The 20,292-nt window shown below is 45.8% G+C and overlaps 1 protein-coding gene across 3 annotated transcripts in view; it reads left to right on the plus strand.

Annotated features, from left to right (window-relative positions):
• The window catches only part of KIAA1217 (KIAA1217 ortholog), a 576,411-nt gene that overhangs the window by 149,892 nt on the left and 406,227 nt on the right, over nucleotides 1–20,292 (plus strand). The gene's annotated exons all lie outside the window — the stretch shown is intronic.

Raw genomic sequence — 20,292 nt, forward strand, 5'->3', positions numbered from 1 at the left:
CAAGCAGGTCCACCCTGGTTGCATATGAACGGGAGACTAGAAGTGTGAGCACTGTAAGATATTCCCCTCAGGGGATGGAGCCACTCTGGGAAGAGCATCTAGGCTCCAAGTTCCTCCCCTGGCTTCTCCAAGATGGGGCTGAGAGAGATTCCTGCCTACAACCTTGGAGAACCCGCTGCCAGTCTGTGAAGACCATACTGAGCTAGATAGACCAATGGTCTGACTCAGTTTATGGCAGCTTCCTATGTTCCTATGTACTTGTTTCTTCTTCAGAATTCCAGTGTCATGTTTGGGAGATATATACGAGTCTGGAAGCTGTCTGAGTAGAAATTGCCGGAGCCACCTCACACTAGCGGGTGAAGCGTTAAACGCACAAGGGCCTACTGCCGCGATCTTGACTATTTTTTAAGCAGGAGCCACTTTGGCGAAAACCCCTCAAGGTGAGAGCCATTCCCCGCTGTGCTGACCTGAGCATAGTACTGTGCTTTTCTCAGTGCTGGGAGGGCCCTTTAAGAGAGACAGAGCCCTTGTGCTGGGAAGGACTACACTTCCCAGCACTCTGTGCACACCTTCTAAGATGGTGCAGGGGTTCAAGAGGGCTCTGTTTCCCTTAATGGAGCCTTCCTGGCACTGGGCAAAGTGCAGCACTGCACAGAGGAAATGGTCATCTCCTCGTGGTGCCAGGGGGACTGTGCAAAGTATTCAGCTTTGGCCAAAGCTTCACACAGGTCCATTAAACGGTCAGGGGGCCACACTTAGGTTGATGAGGGCCGCCCCTGGACCTTACTGCTTCTCGTGGATTCCATGGTGGATTACAAACAAGCTTATACAAACAAAACACCAGCAACAAATCGTATGAACTACTTCCAAGGTGAAGATAATGCATTTTGAAAATGCTTCTAAAAGAATGATTACTTATCTCGGCTACTAAATGGTTACCCAAATAAAAAGGTCTTGTGACATCTCCAGAAGATGTGTAGGCTCACTCCAAGGGGGACGGGTGTTTTTTATAAGGTCGTTTGTTATCTGCCACATTCTATGTCTGTGGTTGTGCATATAAATGCAATATTTTGTGTGTTTAATATTGGGGAGTCACTATCTCAAGACAGAATTACCTTAATTTTCCTAGCTGGCTTGCCGCAAGAAGGGGAGGAAGTGCCAAGAACAATTCAGGGGGAAAGGGTTCAACGTGAATATGGCTTGATAGTTTTATGACTATGGGTGTGTGTGTGTGTGTGTGTGTGTGTGTGTGTGTGTGTAGGCACGCATAGATTTTCTTTTTAGTCCTGAAGAAGTGTATATAAAACTCAAATTCCTTAAGTCCTTATTATACAGGTTGTTTAAATCAGTGGATATGGCATACTTGGCACTCAGGATTACCTGGATTTAGTATTTGCCTCTCCTGTGTGACTGAAGTCAGCTGTTTTGAGCCTCTTTTCTGTGGAGACATTAAGACTCCATAGCAGCCACAGTGATCCTTGACAACCCAGTCAGGAGTCCATGGAAGTTATTTGCTTCCTCTCCTTTTAAGGCAGGGGAAGACGTTACTTCTGCCTGTTTGGACAGTTTCCTTGAGAGGACTCTTGCATGTGCAAAACTGGTGAAAACTGCGGCTGAGGTAATATGAAAACTTTGTGGAGGAGACAACTGATCTTGCAATAGCAAGCTTGAATTGTCCCCTTGCTAAGCAGGGTCTGCCCTGGTTTGCATTTGGATGGGTGATCACATGGGAGCACTGTCTGTTGTGAGATATTCCCCACCCCTTAGGGGATAGGGCCATAGCTCAGTGGCAGAACATCTGCTTGCATGCAGAAGGTCCCAGATTCAGTCCCTGGCATCTCCAGGTAGGACTGGGAGAGACTCCTGCCTGAAACCTTGGCAAGTCACGGACAGTCAGTGTAGACAATACTGAGCTAGATGGACCAATAGTTTGACTCAATATAGGACAGCATCTTATGTCCCTAAAAAGATACATCACTGCAGATTCTTTACCCATGGTGCGAGCCTCACTGTCTCACGGCTTCACGATTTGTTTGACAGACATACATACCAGCAAATCAGATGCTGCTTCAGTTGTTAGTTATGCACTACCACCCACCCCGCCTGAAAAATTAAAATTAAAAAGCCTCCTGTAGTTTATGCATCCATTTTTATCCTTTTTTATTCTAAAGTGCCCCGCAAACATTTTTTTAAGAGTTGCAAAACTGCTCTGGGCATTCTCTTGGACGTGGGGTGTGAAGCTTGTGATATTGCTCGCCATCCCTCCACAGGTGTGACTTCCGTATTCCAGCTCAAGCCTGCAGAACCAGTTTCCCCCCATCTGTGCCACCAGAGCCCCTGGTGGCACAGTGGTAAAACTGCCGCCCTGTAACCAGAAGGTTACAAGTTCGATCCTGACCAGGGGCTCAAGGTTGACTCAGCCTTCCATCCTTCCGAGGTCGGTAAAATGAGTACCCAGAATGTTGGGGGGCAATATGCTAAATCATTGTAAACCGCTTAGAGAGCTCCGGCTATAGAGCGGTATATAAATGTGAGTGCTATTGCTATTGCTATCTCCAAGAGCTTGCTTCGGAGCTGAAGAAGCGTTTGTTTTAACATAGTAACAAAACTGCCTCTGCCATTCTTTGGGTGGTGTGTTTGGGTGCTAAGAAAGCTAGCACACGGGCAGGGAGTGTGAGAACTTTCCAAGGGGACACCATTTGGGGCAGTATCCTCATGATGGGATAGTGTCCAATATAGCTCTGATGGCTACGGTTGTGGAATCGAGTATGTTTTGAAGCGGCAGAAGAAGACGTTGGACAATGGAACTGTTTTCCTTTTATTCTACCTGTCAGATAAAGGCATCTTCATGGGGTTACTAAGTGATAGAGGATGATCTGAAGCAAAGAGGTCATGCACATGACCCAATAACGCCGCAGGTGGGGGGAGTGCTGGTGTGCAGGGAGGCAGGAGCATGCCTCCCTGCACACAATCTCTCTCCCCCTTTTGCTCTGCTGTTCGCTGTGGCACACAAGCAGCGCTGCGGTGAGCGTCAGAGCAGGGAGCCAGAGGAGGAATGAATGCACCATGCCATGAGGCTTCTCAGACAGGGCTTCTACCCCGAATCTCCTTCAGAAGAGTGTGTGTGCGTTCACACACCTGCCAAACTGACCTAGAAGTCCCTTCGAGATCCTTGGATGTGCTCCACGCACAAATCAGGCTTTGTCTTGCGAAATAATCTAGCTTATCTTGGTGTATTTCCGGGATTTTAAAATGCTGGTTTTACGCGACTTTTTCTGAAAACGCCGGCGCAAACTGGTACTGGCGTAGAATCATTAGCGTGAACAGAGGGATACTCTCTTTAGAAATGCAGATATAGCTCTTTAGAAAGCTCTCCCTCCTGCCCCCTACATTGGCTAGAAGGAAAACACGGAGGCATGTCATGTGAACTTGCATCAAAACCAAATCCGAGAGCAGAGGGGAGGGGCTGCTTCCCTCAATGCCGTGAGTGTGATTCGAAGTGGCTTTGCTCAACATTTATCCTGCAGCATGAAGCCATGTGCGAATAACTCCTAGGTGCATGGTGTAATGCAGGAGCATGGTGCATTGAGGGATCCTCCCTCAGTCTGCCTGCAGCCCGTGCACACACGCAGCCCCGAATGCCCCTGAACCCAGGTTCAAGCCTGGGGTAAATTCCCAGGCTTGGGGCCAAGGCAGCACCAGGATCGAGCTGGGCTATTTGGCTGCTCGTGTGAAGAGCCTCAATGATTTGTTCCATGTTGTTTACTCATGTTTTAGAAGTAATTCACTGGATCTGCACAGCCCCTTTGTGCTTTCCCCCCACCAGTGCTATTAATAACCCCACGTTTCCAATTGGTGATAGTTTTTATGGCTCCTATTGACACACCTTGTATATATAGATCATTAATGCTTTTAGAAATGAAATGGAAATTTGCCTTGGATAGAGAGAGAAACAGAAATACCGTGGGGCTAAAAACTTAGATCAGATTCATCCTATTTTCACTGACGGCCGCGGGGGGGGCAATTACTAGGATGGGGCACAGAAGGGACGAAGGGCATTGGGGAAGGCAAGTTTTGTCCTAGGTTGTATTTCTGAAGGAGAAATAACTGCAGGTTTCACTTTGATGCTCCCATTCAAAATAGAAATGGAAACGAGCTCACGGGGAACTACTCTTAATCTATAATGATGCTCTTTATATGTATTGACTGATAAGAAAGTTCTCTTCAGAATGTAAAAGCCTCCTTTCCATCAAATAACCACAAGGGTCTAGTGTTGCAGTGCAGGGGAGGGGGAGCTATTGTCTGGGGAAGTGCTGGCCAACCCCAACCCCACAATACTCATGCCATGTATGCATTTTTGAAAAAGTCTTTACATATATCAGAGAATTCCATATTGTGCAAGCCGCAATATGAAAACAACTAGCTATTCAGAAAGTGTGTGTGTTTGTTTTTTCAGGCCAAGCCTGCATAGCTTAGGTGCTTGGTCTGCGGCCTTTTATGTCTGTCTGTCACTGTAGTCACATTGCAGATGTGACTAGAGATAGCGGCTTGCCTGCGGCCATGGGCAGAGGTTAGGTCTGAGCTGACGGCTTCTTGATTTATGGGTCCCACTCCAGTCGCTGGACCACACTGTAGGTCTTCAGCCATATCTTGTCTATTTCTGGATGTGCTGAAAATCAAAGGAATAGGAACACAGGAAGTTGCCTTCTATTGAGTCAGATCACTGGTCCATCTAGCTCAGTATTGTCTACACAGACTGGCAGCAGCAGCTTCTCCAAGGTTGCAGGCAGATATCTCTCTCAGCCCTATCTTGGAGATGACAGGGACGGAACTTGGAACCTTCTGAATGCAAGTGTGCTGGTGCCCTTCTAAGAGTGGCCCCATCTGCTAAGGGGATTATCTTACAGTGACAACATGTGGTTCCCCCATTCAAATTCAAAGCAGGGGACATTCATGCTCACTATCTCAAGACCAGCTCTCTGTTTTGTTTTGGTTTTTGAGTGACCCATGGCTGTCATTTTCAAGTGATGATCAGGGTGGAGGGTTATAGGTTTAAAAGGATGCACCTTTGTTCCCTGTTTTCAGACCCATAGCTAAATAGAGGACACCTATTTCCAGCTTTTCCACTTAGAATATCTTAGGTGGGTTCCTAAGTTTTAATGAGTGAAGCAGACCTTTGATGGGAGAATGGGGCAGAATGATCTGGCTTTGGGTATGCACTCCAGTAAGCTAGGGGTGGATCTACTACAATGGAGTGACCATTTAACTTGGGGCGCCAGGTGGGGCCATGGCCAGGGGAGCTGTTCATTGGCTGCCTCTGCAGCCCACATTTGTCCACCCACCTGCTGCTTTCAACATTGCTGGTGATGGCAAAAAGGCCACACACTGGGTAGAGAGGCAGGCAGGCAGTGGCAAGGGTGTCGCTATAATTGAGCGGATGGGGTCAAAGAACTGGGCCCCCAGCTCTGGAGGGCCCCTCAGCTCCACACCTTCCTGTTTTCTTCATTATCTCCCTCACTCTGTGGGGCTGCCATGGAGAGGGGTGAACACGGGCCCCCTCTCCCCTAGCTATGCCCCTGGCGCAGCAGTGAAGGGAGGGAGACAGACAGGTGGGGGACAGTTAGATAGGCAGAAGCTGGTGCTGGTGGGAGCTGCCAGATATTTAGCTGAAGGCTGCCACCCACATGGCTATGCTAGTGCCGGAAGCCCTCTCTTGACATATGCCCATAGGTGCACCCTGCCTGCATTTGATTTCATTTCACTTTTATCCATTCTGGCTGAAAATAGACCACTTATAACACTTTCAGAAACTTTGTTTTAAAAATGCCTGCACAGAAACCCCACCATCCGTTTGCTTGAAATGCTGCAGTCATATCATCACCATCCCTTGCTCTTCTCATCACCTTGGTGAATAAAGCTTGATTCTCTGAAACTATTTATTTATTTAATTTGAAATCCCTGCACCTATTTGCTTAAAATTTTGCAGGCTTCGTGCCCGCATAAGAGACTGCCACCCATGTTGGTTTCATTGTGTTTTTCAAATAATTGAAGAAATTATAGACATTTTAATTGATTCCTTATTATAGCAGATGAATGAATATTCAATGAACCAGATATTCGGATTTAAATAGGGCAGGCCTTCCAAGGCACTGAATGGAATAGTCCATGTACTGAATATCCAAATCTGAATTGAATCTTTGCCCACTCACACAGGCCTAGTAAATAGCTAGCCTGATCCCACACAATTCACTTCTTTCTTGCTTCAATCACAAGAGGGAAGGCATTTAAATAACCCAGTGTCATGGCCTCTTCCCCCAGGCTTTTGGCTCTGTTCTGTCTTCACTCTTTGTCCTGATCTTCCCTGGCCAGTGCCTGGCTGGCTGATGGAGAGCTAGGCATAGTCTTGACAGGATCCCCAGCCCTGGCCACACCCCGTTAAGCCACTTGGACTTTCTGGCAGAGAGAAATTGTCTCAGTCACCTCAGCAGCCAGGAAAGACTTGACTAGCAAGCCAGAGGTTGCCAGTTCGAATCCCCACTGGTATGTTTCCCAAAGTATGGGAAACACCTATATTGGGTAGCAGCAATATAGGAAGATGCTGAAAGGCATCATCTCCTACTGCATGGGAGATGGCAATGGTAAACCCCTCCTGTATTCTACCAAAGACAACCACAGGGCTCTATGGTCGCCAGGAGTCCACACCCATTCGACAGCATACTTTACCTTTTACACCTCAGCAATGGAGCTGTGTTTCCCTGCCTTCTCCCTGTCGGCTAACCTTGGCTTTGGCTCTACTTCTGCAGTGCCTGGGATGCTGCCGGGCTGTTGGACTTCTTCTGATGGATAGGAAGAGGCTTTGAGGCATGGGGTCCGTGGCACATGGTTTCTCCTCCTGGAGCTTTGAATTAACTTGTGACTTGCATTCACTCACAACAAAATTAACCGTGTCATCAATAAATGCAGAAGATAACATTCTTTTTTAAAAATCGGGAAAATTTTATACCATCAGGCAGTATTGTGTCGAAATAATGAAAAAAAGATGCGCCCTTCACCTTTTCCTTTTCTAATATATGGTAGCTTGAACGTCTGAGTCAAAAATAGAAAGCCAGTCTTTTTTTTATGGTGCTCATTTTGAATAGTTCGCACCCCATTAACATTCTGATGGAGAGAAAGATATTGCTCAGAAATATCATGTTTACCTGTCCCTCAGGAAAACCGTGCCTACTGTGACAATATAGGTACGCATAATATAGCCTAAAGTTAAAAAGACCTTCCCAGAATACATTGCTTATCTATCAGATCACATACACGTCTTTGTTAATTGGGGTTTGCACTGTTTGTTTGCAGGATGTGTGTGTGTGTGTGTGTGTGTGTGTGTGAGAGAGAGAGAGAGAGAGAGAGAGAGAGAGAGAGAGAGAGAGAGATGCTTATTCATCAATGGGCTTGCTTTGCACATTGTCGTGGTGATGTATGAATATATTAGGAATTAGGTCCATCCTGAAGTGGGTCAGTGGAGAGATTGTTTTGTCTTGACATCCTTGTTAATTCAGATTTGAATTCATTATGTGCCCTGACATAAGACCCCATTTGTATGTTTCATTTCTTACTAGACTAGCCGTTAGAAGTGCTCTTGCTTTAGTGGGGTTTGCATGACTCTTACAATATCATTTCTGCAGCAGAAACATGTGCAGAAGCTCCCATGTTGTGCTTTGGACTACAAGTTGCTTGCAATCACTGTGTACAGAGCTGCAAGAAAGTTAGAAAATTTTAGATAGGAAGCTGCCTTATACCAAGTCAGTCCATTGGCCTGTCTAGCTCAGTATTGTCTATACCAGGCCTGCTCAACTTGCCCCCCCCCCGGCTGTTTTTGAACTATAACTCCCATAATCCCCAGCCACAGTCAGGGATTATGGGACTTGTAGGCCAACATCTGCAGGAGGGCCAAAGTTGAGCAGCCCTGGTCTATACTGACTGGCAGTGGCTCACTCCAGGGTTTCAGATGGGTGTTTCCTAACCCTGCCTGGAGATGCCAGGGATTGAACCTGGCACCTTCTGCATGCAAAGCAGATGCTCTACCACTAAGCAACGGCCTCCATTGCCAAATATGTGATGATGCCAGCACAACTATTTATCTAATTAGTGATCCACACTCAAGGGCATCTGCGGGGATAATTCTTAGGCAATGCCTAGTTGTGGCTGGCAAGTTTTGGAATTGATGGGTCTGTAGATCAAGCTTTTGTCTGCAAAAGGAGGTAAACGTGTTGGAGGTTCCTCCTCTCTTTTGCACTCCTCTCTACTCCTGTGCCTACCATCTTCCAGTTCAGTGTTTGCCTCTTGAAATAAGACATTGCTGCAGTTGTTAATGTGTCATGAGCATTTTGGAGAAAAACTGGCAAAAACTCTTGGAACAGGAGCAGAGAAAGATGATGAGGCTATTCTCATGATAGGGGAAAACCGGGCTAAAGAAGCTCAGCCTGGTTTTTCCCCATCATGAGAACCAGCGAGCGAGCCTGGTGGTTCTCTGGTGGCTAGCCTGCCAAAGTAGCCCTCCCCTTAGCCCAGGTTAGCGGAGCAAGTGTTCCGCTAACCCGGGTTTTCTGATCGTGTGCCACCACAGTGTGGCTCTGCGCCATGGCAGCACATGAGGAGACCCCCGCCGGGAGGCTTCAGGCAGCCTCCCGGGGTTGGGGGTCTCTCCAGGATGCCCCGCGCACTTGCGCGGTGCATCCTGGAACTTCCAGGGGGGCTGTGTGGCCCCTGTCGGCTCCGTGACAGAGCCGGCACTCGTGTGGGCGGCTGTCTGGCTACCCAGGGCTGCCGTTTGGTCGTCTGTCGGGAGAGCGGGTTAAGTCAGCTCTCCCTGCAGAACCCGCCCCCCAGCGCTTCCCACCAATTGTGTGAAGCGCCTCGATGTGTTCTTGTACTTTATTTTAAAACATTTGATATACCACAGCCTTCAGTAAACATTTGCAGAATAGCTTACAACAGTGTCTTTTAGAAATACAAAACTGTTTAAAAAAAAGATAAAAGCAAGCAGAACACAACAGCCATATGGTGCCACAATCTAGCAAAATTAACATGTCTGGATAAATAAAATGGTCTTTGCTTAGCACCAAGAAGATACAAGGCTTTGAATCAGGGAAGCTACTTGGGGATTGCTGGCTAGGGTTAACCTTAGGCCCCTGAGACGGAGCCACAACTCAAATGGCCCTTTCCTCAGTTGCCATTTGCCTCACCTCTAAAGGTGGAGAAACCTGGAGTCTGGAGAAGAGCCTCAGAAGATGATTTGGACAGGTTTATGCAAGAGGAGAAATCTGTTAGAAGGTTGTTTGTAATAGCTCACCTGACCACACATTTAGAACCCCCCATGTTGGGTTACTCCTTCTGTCTCCTCCTGCATTCTTGTGCAATTGTACTGAGAGCTGATTCTGATGTCACAAGTTCCCAAAGTGGTTTACAGAGAGAAATAAGAATAAATAAAGAGGGTCCCCTGTCCCCAAAGGGCTCCCAAGAAACATAAAACATAAGATAGATACCAGCAACAGTCACTGGAGGGAGATTGTGCTGGGGCTGGATAGGGCCAGTTGCTCTCCCCCTGCTCATTAAAGGAAATCACCACTTTAAAAAGGTGCCTTTTTTTCCAGTTAGCAGGGGGTCACTAAATTAAGGCTAAAATTAAAATCACTAAATTAGGCTAGGCCCCCTTGACCCACATTCATAGTGACTGAAGGACCTACATGTTATATGTTTGCTGGTGGAAACAATGATGTTGCTCTGATATATCCACAGCAATTGTATCTCCCCCATGAAGGGTGTTAGACCACCATCTTCTTGGCTCCGCCTCGCAAGCCGCTGTTCTGTATTCCTCCTCGGAGGCCCTCAGGCAAGTCACTCTACCACTTCGAGTCCTTCTCGAGCTCCAGAGACTTCCATCTGCAGTGGCCTCCCTTTGTGAGATCTGGCCATATTTCTTTTAAATGAATATATAATATATAATATAATTTTAAACTGTCCCTAAAATATGTTCGAACACAGTAAATGTGATACACCAAAGTGTCCTAAGAGCCTGAGCTCACTGGGTGCTTGTTGATCTTGAGGGGAAAAGAACGTAGTGCATTGAGAGATCAGGTTTGGTGCCTTCTACTTTCAAAGCACTCTCAAATAATTAACTTAAAAAAAAAAAAAAAAACTTGCGCTGAATGCAAGGTAGATATTTCCCAAAGGCTTTTCTAATACGGAAAGCTCCTGTCTTTTGTATGGTTGGGAAAAGGAAAGGGGAGGAGGGATCCAATTATGTGAGGTGACTGTGTGTGTGTGTGTGCGCGCGCGCGTGTGTGTGTGTGTGTGTGTGCGCGCGCTGTTGGTGGAACTGCCTTGGGGATGATTGGTCAACACCCCCAGTTCAGGTGAATGTGGGGAATTTGGCTCAAAAGGGGAGACAGTTCCAAGCAGTTTTAATGTGTGCAAGCGTATGAACTCAAGAAAATCGGCTTGAGAGAGAGGTTTGAATTAACAAAACTGAGTTTATTGGAAGACAAATAAAGCAATAAACTAAGTTACTAGGCGGTCTTAATGAAAAAGCAATATAAATATGTTTAAAAACAGATTATTGGAAGGCACATTTAGCTTAAAGTTCCAAATTATGTGTAAATTTCCAGGCGGGCTAGAAAGAGTTATTTTAAGATGGGTGTGGGGTGGGTAAGGTTTAGGAAATAAGAGAAAGGGATAGATTTAGCTCTGAAGGAGCTGGGCAAGAGGCTATATCACCTGTCCTCATGGAGCTCCGACTCGGCCAGCTGAAGACTAGTGTCCGTCTGGGGAGGCGAAGTGGAAAGCAGGAGAGTTGAAGGAGTTAGTGGGGTTGCTCGTGAGGAAAGTTCCAGCGTGAGGTCAACTGGATAGATTGGCAGGGGACCGATCTAAAACCAGGCACAATGAGCTGAGCCTCAGCATGAGGACAGCGAATTGACCAGGCAGGTTGTGGTTTCAGCTTGGGTGGCCCCAGTGGAGAGAGGAACACCAAGGTGGTGTGCTGGAGTTCTTGTTGCAATGAAGTCCCCAGTGTAAAGCACAAGGGGAACACAAAGATGGTCTTGCTGAAGTCCTTGTTCCAGTCTGATGGAGTCCCATATGTAAAGCACAAGGGAGCACACTGGGTCATGGAGTCAGGGATACTTATATCCCAAAACGTGCCTTGAGGGCACCTTTCTTTTGTCATACTTTGCTGAATAGGGTAGCCCATACAGGCTGCTTGGAATGCATTGTGCCTGATTGTCCTTCCTGGGTGGGAAGGTGTATTCAAGACTGATTGTGAAGACAACTGGAGTGTGCAGGTGCGTCCAAGAGTATCCTGTGTTGGGAAGGGCACCCCAAGAGTTCTATTAAAAGTTTCGATGTACACCTTTTCAAAATTACATCACTGACTCATCTTTATTGTGAGGGAGTCTGCTGCTGCACTTGTCTTTATCTGCTTTCTCTTCCTGGCCTAATTGCTTCATTTACAAGAGGTGTTATCCCTCTTGCGAGAGGGTGAGGGGAGATTTAGAGTTCATCCTAAGTCCAAAGGGAGCCTCGGATGCCAGATAACTTGCAATAGCTAGTTCGGGAGTCTGCTTAGCCGAGCCCCAACGTAGGGAGAGGGGGTGTGAAGCTAATCCCTTTTGCAATTGGTGTTACTTGCAGCCCAAATCTAGGGGCAACCAGTCCTCCGCCAACTAAGCAACTTTTCCCCATGTATATCATAAACTGGAAGTTCACGCATCAGGGAATTCCAGCCATATCCGGCCAATGGGGGCAACAGGATGGCAGGGAGGTATGCTATTGCCCCGATCAGCTTTCTTAACAAAGGACGCCAGTGAGGGGAAAGCAGCAGGAGGGGTAAGTGCACCCTTCCCCGCTCTTAAAGTGGCACCCCTGCGCGCCTTTGAACCGCCCTGCCGCGGTTCTGTGCACATCCTTATCTCCAGGTAGGGCTGGGAGAGACTCCTTCCTGAAACCTTGGAGAGCCACTTCACTGTAGACAGAACTGAGCAAGATGGACCAATGGTCTGACTCTATATAAGGCATTTTCCTATGTTGCCTTGTGTTTTCCAAATTTCAAAATGAATAACTGAAGGTAAGGGCAGGGAATTGAACCTGTTCCCGGTCTCAGTGTCACTGAGTGGAACTGCCAGTTTTTTGGCGGTGATTCACTGCTGCCCAAAAATTGCTATCACATGAGACCTAGACCACATGGAAGCTGAACCGTATAGCTGAAGACTGCTTTAACTGTTTAACTTTAGCTTCTCCCCTCAAAAAACCCTGGAAACTACATTTTTGAAATCACTCATATTATTATTACTGTTATTTATACAGCACTTTTCAATTAAAAATTTCTCAAAGCGATTTACATGGGGAAAGAATAATAATAATAATAATTATAAGGATGGTTTCCTTTCCCCCAAAGTGCTCACTGTCAAAAAAAGAAGCTTATTACAAGGTAGACACCAGCAACAGCCACTGGAGGGATGCTGTTCTGGAGTTGAACAGGGCCAGTTGCTCTCCCCATGCTAAATATAAAAGAATCAGCACTTTGCAAGGTACCTCTTTGCCTTATTAAGCAGGGAATGGTGCTGTGGAATTTCTGCTGGGGCGAATGTGTTGCCAGAACCTAAGGGGTATACTCGTGGGTCAAATGGGCCGTAACCCAAAATTTGGCTTAAAATAAGCCAAATCTGGCAACAGCCCCGGAAACAGACTTTTTAAGGATCCCTTGGGGAAATAAATGACAGTACTGAAACCAAAGTAAGTATATTGTGCAGACACACCCCGCCCTCATGAGAAATGTGGTTATTTCCTTCAGTTGAGGTGGGACTCCTTCCTTGGGAATCCAGACCAGTTCATAGTTTCTGTTTCCAATTGCTTGCAGTATCTACTTCTCTCCATCTCTCTCTAGGCGTTTCCACAGGGAGAAATGTAAGCCTGTAAGTTAAAGGGTAGTCATTTGCTTGCTCTTACAAAGACAATCCCCCTTGAAATCAGCAGGAATTATTCCTGAATAAGTGTTTTAATAGTTTTGCCACAAGCTGGAATTGTAGAATACGCAGTATATATTTTTTAAACCAATGTGTTGGACTTGAAAAAATGGATGTCGAACAGTATTAACAGCCAATAGACCAAAACAACCCTATCTTGTACAGATTTGATGAAGCTAATCACCAGAGACTTAAGAAGTACTTTCCCTTTAAAATTTAACTTTGGTGCCTCAAGCATGCAATATATTTGTTGGAAGATTACCTCCCTAAAAAAAACCTCAGGAACACTCTTTATTGGTTTCATATCAATTGAAAGAAGCTCAGCTGAGGTAAAGCTAACATTCCATATATTAAAAAGAAGGCAAGAACTGTGCCTCTTGGATTTGTGTTTGTGTGTGTGTGTGGAGTAGTCTGGTTTCAAAGGGCTGATTGATTTCACACACACATCCTGCTGTTCACTTTTCTCCATATGCTTGCTTTCAACTGTATACTATTGCATAGGCTGAAATGCACTGTATAGACCAGTCGAACATGAACATGAAGGCTGAGCTTAATGGTCCTTGGTAGGTTGAAATCGCAGAACCACCAAATTGATTTGTCGAGAACAGCAGGCTTGGCTGGCTGTCTTGACAAATCACCTTCAAATCACCCAAATTGCTTTGGGTGATTTGAATGCCATTTTGAGGTCTGTTTTGCTGGAAAAATGGGCCTCAAAACTGCACTTTTCCCCGGGGAGAGCTGGCCTACCAATTGGGGCCAGCGGGCAGACTAGCCGTCCACTCCGGACTTAGCACATCTGCCCTCCTCAGATTGGTCTACCTGGGTAGACCAGCCCTCCAAGGCTGGCTGATACGCCAAGTCTGGAGTCGAGGGCTGGTCTACCTGCTGATCCCCAATTGGTAGACCAGCTCTCCCCTAAAAAATGTGTCAATCTGAGGCACGTTTTTCTAGCAAAACGGGCCTCAAAATGACATTAGAATCACCTGAATTGATTCAAGTCAAATCAGGGGTGATTTGCTTCAACAAATCAACAAATTGTTGATTTGAGGGCCCAATAGAGATCGGGCCCTCTATTTTGAGGGCGAGTCGATTTGAGGTCGAATCTGTTAATTGCCCCCGATTCGACCCAAATCGATTCGACCTTGAATCAAATTGCACACCCCTAGTCCCAATCCTAGGAAAGGATTGTAGCTCAGTAGAAGAGCACCTGCTTTGCATGGAGAAGGTCCAGGATCATTCCTTAACATCTCCAGGTAGGACTGGGGAATACCCATCCGAAACACTGGAGGGCCACTGGCAGTCAGAGTAGACAGTCCCGGGGTAGAAGGGCCACTCATCTGACTTGGTATAAGGCAGCTTCCTATGTAGCTGATGAGCTGAAATGGCCCATCTATTTTCAATGCCCCATTTGCAGGTGGTGAAACTGGGAGATATTTCATGGATCTTTAGGGCAGGCATGTTGAAAGGTAGGATTTACTGGTGGCAGAACTGACAACAGCAACGATATTTCTGGTGGCAGCCATTTCCACCCACCAAGAATGCCCTATGAACTCTGCTACATAATGATGTACTATTATTCACAGGAGTATTCGGGGGGAAATGGTGCCCATCAGAAGGGCCACTGCTGCTGCCACCATGAAACTGATTTCACCCCCCTTTCCCCTCCCTAAGTAGGGATGTGCACGAATCAATTTGGTGTGTCCAGTAGGGAAGTGCTGAATTGATTTGGTGCGGCCCACTGACTCGTTTTGGTGGGGCAGGGAGCGGCACCTTTATGTATGTATGTATGTATGTATTTATTTATTTCATATTTCTATACTGCTTGATATGTACATCTCTAGGCATGAGCAAGCAGGTCCTTACCTGCTCCTCTAGTATAAGCTGCTGGGTGAAGCCCCGCGGCTGCACACGGACTTATGAGCAGCGCAGTGCTGCACCTGGAAAAGTGGTGGGGTGGCAGAGGAGCAGGTAAGGATCTGCTTTACTTATACTTAAAGGTACCGCTCCCCACCCCACTGAAACATTCGTGCACATCCCTAACCCTGAGACCCCCAGAATTTGAACTGAAAGTTCTCTGTTGAGAACTTCGAGCTCAACCCTACACTTAGCAGCTATTTGTGTGGCTGTGCCTGCCATTTGGAGGAGCCACGGTGATGATGGAAATGGTTTTCTGGGTGAATTTGTATTGCATCATATCACATTATATTTTTTGCTGTGACCATAGAGGGCTGAACAGTTGGAAGCAGACATTTGAAGGAAAGAGCCAAGTATAATGCAAGTGCATCTGATGTATGGTGGGGACAGGACCTTTTTGTTTTGAGTGCCATGATTGTAGAATATTCTTCCGAGAGATACCTGCATGCCCACATCATTGCTTTCTTTTCAGTAAGCACTGAAATCAGAGCAACTTTCACAGGATATTTTTTGGGGAAAGGCCTTCATATTTGAGAACAAAAGTTCTGTTAAACAGGAAAAACTTATGCAGCAACTAAAGAATCCTCTAGTAGGAATCAGTTGGTTATTTCTTTGCATAACTTGTGACTTTTTTTTTTTTAAGATAGAAACTACATACTGTATGGTATAGGAACAGACGAAGCTGCCTTATACTGAGTCAGACCCTTGATCCCTCTAGCTCAGTATTACCTACACTGACTGGCAGCAGCTCTCCAAGGTTTCAGGCAGGAGTCTCTCTCAGCCCTACCTGGGGATGCCAGGGAGTGAACCTGGGACTTTTTACATGCAAAACAGATGCTCTACCTCTGAGCTATGGCTGCATCCCCATGAGGAAGATCAAAAAGGGCTGAAAATATTGTTAACTCTCTGGCCATCACCCTCTGGAACAAGTGTGGTGTGGGGAGAGAAAATGAAACTCATCCTTTCCTGAGTTTCAGGAAACATCCAAGGCTAATGTTGCATCTTACTGCATTTTTCAGCAGTAGCGCTTTCTGGAAGAATGGTTCATGTCAGCATGACTGAGTTCAGTCAGTTCTGCAGTACTTGGATTAAGTTAACATATGCACTGCTTTCAGGCAGTAGTTATTTTCTACACCATTATCTCAAGGGCTCAGGAGTAAGCTAAGTGGAAGACAAGCTAAATATTTGGTTATTTTAGATTGCTTCAGTCTAAAGGTTTTGCCTTGGATCTTCCTGATAGTTTTTGGAACAAATAAATTATGCACTGAAGCATCTTGGATCTGTTGTATTGTGTTCACAACACAATAGCCAAAGATATGGCATGGTCACAAAAAATGCTCCTAGCAAATAGTCACCACTGCACCTTACATTTAATTAACGATTTTTAAGTGAGCCAGTTGTAATTAAGCTGCTGAAAAGTTGACTGCTCTACCAAGATGCTGAATTGTCAATTGTAATGGGTAAAGAGAAATATATTGACCTGCTCTCTTAATCCTAATGGTGATGGAGTGAAAATAGTGCAAATTAGTTTCCTTGTCAATTAATAAATGATTGTTGCTAATGTCTCTAATCAACAGTTCAGTTAATTCTTCATCACCCAGAAATGATGAAATCATTACTCTGAAATCACTCTGAAATCATTACTCTCATAATGAAGCTATTTTGAGTTCTGGAGATGTGGTTTAGGCTGTATGAATTAGTTTAACGAGCCTGTGCAAACATCCACTTGCCACATGTAAGAAGACAAGAAAAGACATAATGCTGCAAGTTCCAAATTGCATCAGAGATCACTGCCAAACTTTTTCTTCTTCTTTTTAAGTCCTAAAAATGGTTAGTTATCTTTATTGGTTAGTTATCTTTATTGGTGAAATTTGAATGTGATAATCTTTTGATCAGTAGCACTCTTCCGTAAATATTCATTCCCGATCCAGGGCTCTTCACTCCAAAGAGGTTGTGGCCATAGTTTAAGAAGTGCTAGTTGGCATTGGATGTTCTGATTAAGTGGTGTGGAAGGAAACCTAAATAATTTTTGGGAATTCTCTCTGCTAGGAGAAACCCTTTTTCATTATAGCAGAGTGCACAGAGGCACAACACAGTGGAATTTAGTTAGGCATGCATGTATGCTGAGAGTAAAGTAACTTGGAGCCAGTTCATAGTTTCAAATCAATATAAATGGTATTTATTAGAGAACTCCATTCTAGATAGGAAAGCGAGCAGTTAGGATATCTAATCTATCTATCTAGCTGGATGCAGATGGATTCTGCATCTCTGCACACATGGTGCAGGGGAGAGGAGCTTGCATGTTGCAAGGTAGAAGGAAGGGAAGAGGAAGGAAGTGGCTGGAAGGAAGGAAGTCCCTAAGATTAGCAATCTACATATCAAAGGGATATTGTCAGAGCAGTAGAGAAGGGATGACCAATGTCTTGACCCTCTAGCCCTCTGACTCACTAGTCTGTCCTCCTATGTCATTGAGACAAGAGACAGTGCAAAGTCCTTCACTTCCAACAATAACTTGTATGTCCTCCTCTGTCACTGACTGAAGGTCCCATGAGAAGGAAGGAAGTGTCTCTCCGCAGTGAGACTGATGCTCAGTCTGCAAGGAGAACACGCGTCTTGCTTGCTGCAGTATCTTCCTCATTCACATGAGACCTGGAATTGGAGACAAAACAAGCATGAGTGGCCACAGTGGTCATAGTATACATTCATGGACCCTGATGGCTAAAGTAAGATAACTAATCTTCACATTCAGGGGTTCCCAGGTGGGTTCTCTCTGTTGTGGTTGGACTACAACTCCCATCTTCTTCAGCCACAATGGCCTTTGGCCATAACTATAGGCACAGTCAAATCATCTCAATAAGAGAAATGCATATAGACCAGCGTTGTGAATGCAGCAGACAAGGAGTGCAGCAGAATGCAGTGAATGCCACAGTGAGTCCATGTCAAAATTACGTGCAGGGTAGGGGCCTAAGGAGTGTAGCTTCCTGCAGCTAAATAAATGCAGTTCTGATTCATCATAAGAATAGCCCGGCTGGGTCAGATTAAAGGGTCCCATTCAGGCCAGCATTTTCACAGTGGCCAGCTGGATAGTCTTGTCCTGTCTGTGGGAATTTGGCAAGCAGGACATGAAGGCAACAACTTCTCTTTCTCCCCTTCCTTGCCAACTCCATCCAGCAGTTGGTATTCATTTTAATCCTGTCCTTCCTCTAAGGGGTTTAGGCTGGCATACATCATTTTCTTCCCCCTCTGCCCATCTTTTCCTCACAACAGCCCTCTGAGGTCAGTTAGGTTGAGCATCAATGACTGACCCATAGTCACCCAGGGAGGTTCATGGCTGCATGGGGATTTGAACCTGGATCTTCACAGTATTAGCCCAACACTCTGACTGCTGTTCCATAGTGACGCTCTACAGGTGAAACTCGGAAAATTAGAATATCATGCAAAAGTCCATTAATTTCAGTAATGCAAATTAAAAGGTGAAACTGATATATGAGACAGACGCATTACATGCAAAGCGAGATAAGTCAAGCCTTAATTTGTTATAATTGTGATGATCATGGCGTACAGCTCATGGAAACCCCAAATCCACAATCCCAGAAAATTAGAATATTACGTGGAACCAAGAAGACAAGGATTGAAGAATAGAACAATATCGGGCCTCCGAAAAGTATACAGTGTACTGTGCTTGATTGGCCAGCAAACTCGCCTGACCTGACCCCATAGAGAATCTATGGGGCATTGCCAAGAGAAGGATGAGAGACATGAGACCAAACAATGCAGAATTGCTGAAGGCCGCTAATGAAGCATCCTGGTCTTCCATAATACCTCATCAGTGCCACAGGCTGATAGCATCCATGCCACGCCGCATTGAGGCAGTAATTGCTGCAAAAGGGGCCCAAACCAAGTACTGAATACATATGCATGCTTATACTTTTCGGAGGTCCGATATTGTTCTATTCTACAATCCTTGTCTTCTTGGTTCCACGTAATATTCTAATTTTCTGGGATTGTGGATTTGGGGTTTCCATGAGCTGTACGCCATGATCATCACAATTATAACAAATTAAGGCTTGACTTATCTCGCTTTGCATGTAATGCATCTGTCTCATATATCAGTTTCACCTTTTAATTTGCATTACTGAAATTAATGGACTTTTGCACGATATTCTAATTTTCCGAGTTTCACCTGTACCTTAGACTGTGGAGATTACCCTTAGCTAATCCCTCTTAATTGCAGTGCCTTCTTCAGTACGGTTCTTTCTGTAGTCTTTGCAGCTCTTCTGTATTCTTTGAGATTTGGCAGCCAGAGCCTTTTGACAGGCCTGCCATGGCCTTTGGCATTTGTGGCTGGGGATGATAGGCATTGTAGTCCAACAACTGGGGACCCCTGTACTAATGAATTCTGATTGGAAAGGAATGTGTGCCAAGCCAAAACAAATCCTCCCAAATGTATTTAAATCAGAGCCTGGTCCTTTAAATCTGACCTGTGATAATTCAGTCTAAATCAAGAAAAAGACCTTTGCCTAAGGCTTTGGGGAGCTACTGCCACTGCAGGGCCAGATGGACCTGTGGTCTGACTAAAGCAGTGTAAAGCAGCTTTAAAGGTTCATCATCTCTGTCGCAGTGGAACTCTATGGGTGCAATACTGCAATTCATGGCTTTGCAGTGGGCAAGCAGCAGCCCCTGGATCCAGACATTGCTGTGACAGAAGCCCTATTCACATGTTACGTCCAGTGTGTGTACAATCTGTGTACTGTGTACACATGTTCAGAACTGTACATTTGTACAGTTATTCACATGTTATGTCCAATGCAGGTAAAATAGCACACATTCTGTGTGTACCTTGCATCTATGGGGCCTGTACCCACGTTCACTTTATAATGGACTCACATGCAAAATTCGGTGTGAATTTTTCTGTTCACATCGAAACATGTGCCTGTGAACAGATGCCAGTATGCACGTACAACATAATGAGGCTCTCCACACGAGCAGTGTGGAGAGCCTAACCGGTTCTGTGCGGAGAGCAGGCGTAGCCCGCTCTCCCAGCAGATGAGCAGGGAGCTTGCCCTGGGCAGCTGAATCGGCTGCCGACACGACTACCAGACTTGTCCGGAGCAGGTAGGGGCAGCAGGGATTGGGGGGCCGCCTGTCCCCTGGAAGTCCAAGAATGCTCCGCACAAGTGCGTGGGGCATTCTGGGGAGGCCCCCAAGGCCGGGAGACTTGTTGGAGCCTCCTGGTCGGTGGTCTCCTCGTGAGTTGTCACTCTGCTAACTTAGTTTAAGGGGAGGGGTACTTTGGCAGTTTTGTTGCCGGTAGACATGTGGCTCCAGTTACAGCACACAAGCTCCCAAAAGTGGGCTGGGCACC

Source organism: Hemicordylus capensis, chromosome 6 (genome assembly GCF_027244095.1).
Source record: "Hemicordylus capensis ecotype Gifberg chromosome 6, rHemCap1.1.pri, whole genome shotgun sequence".
Classification (NCBI taxonomy): domain Eukaryota; kingdom Metazoa; phylum Chordata; class Lepidosauria; order Squamata; family Cordylidae; genus Hemicordylus; species Hemicordylus capensis.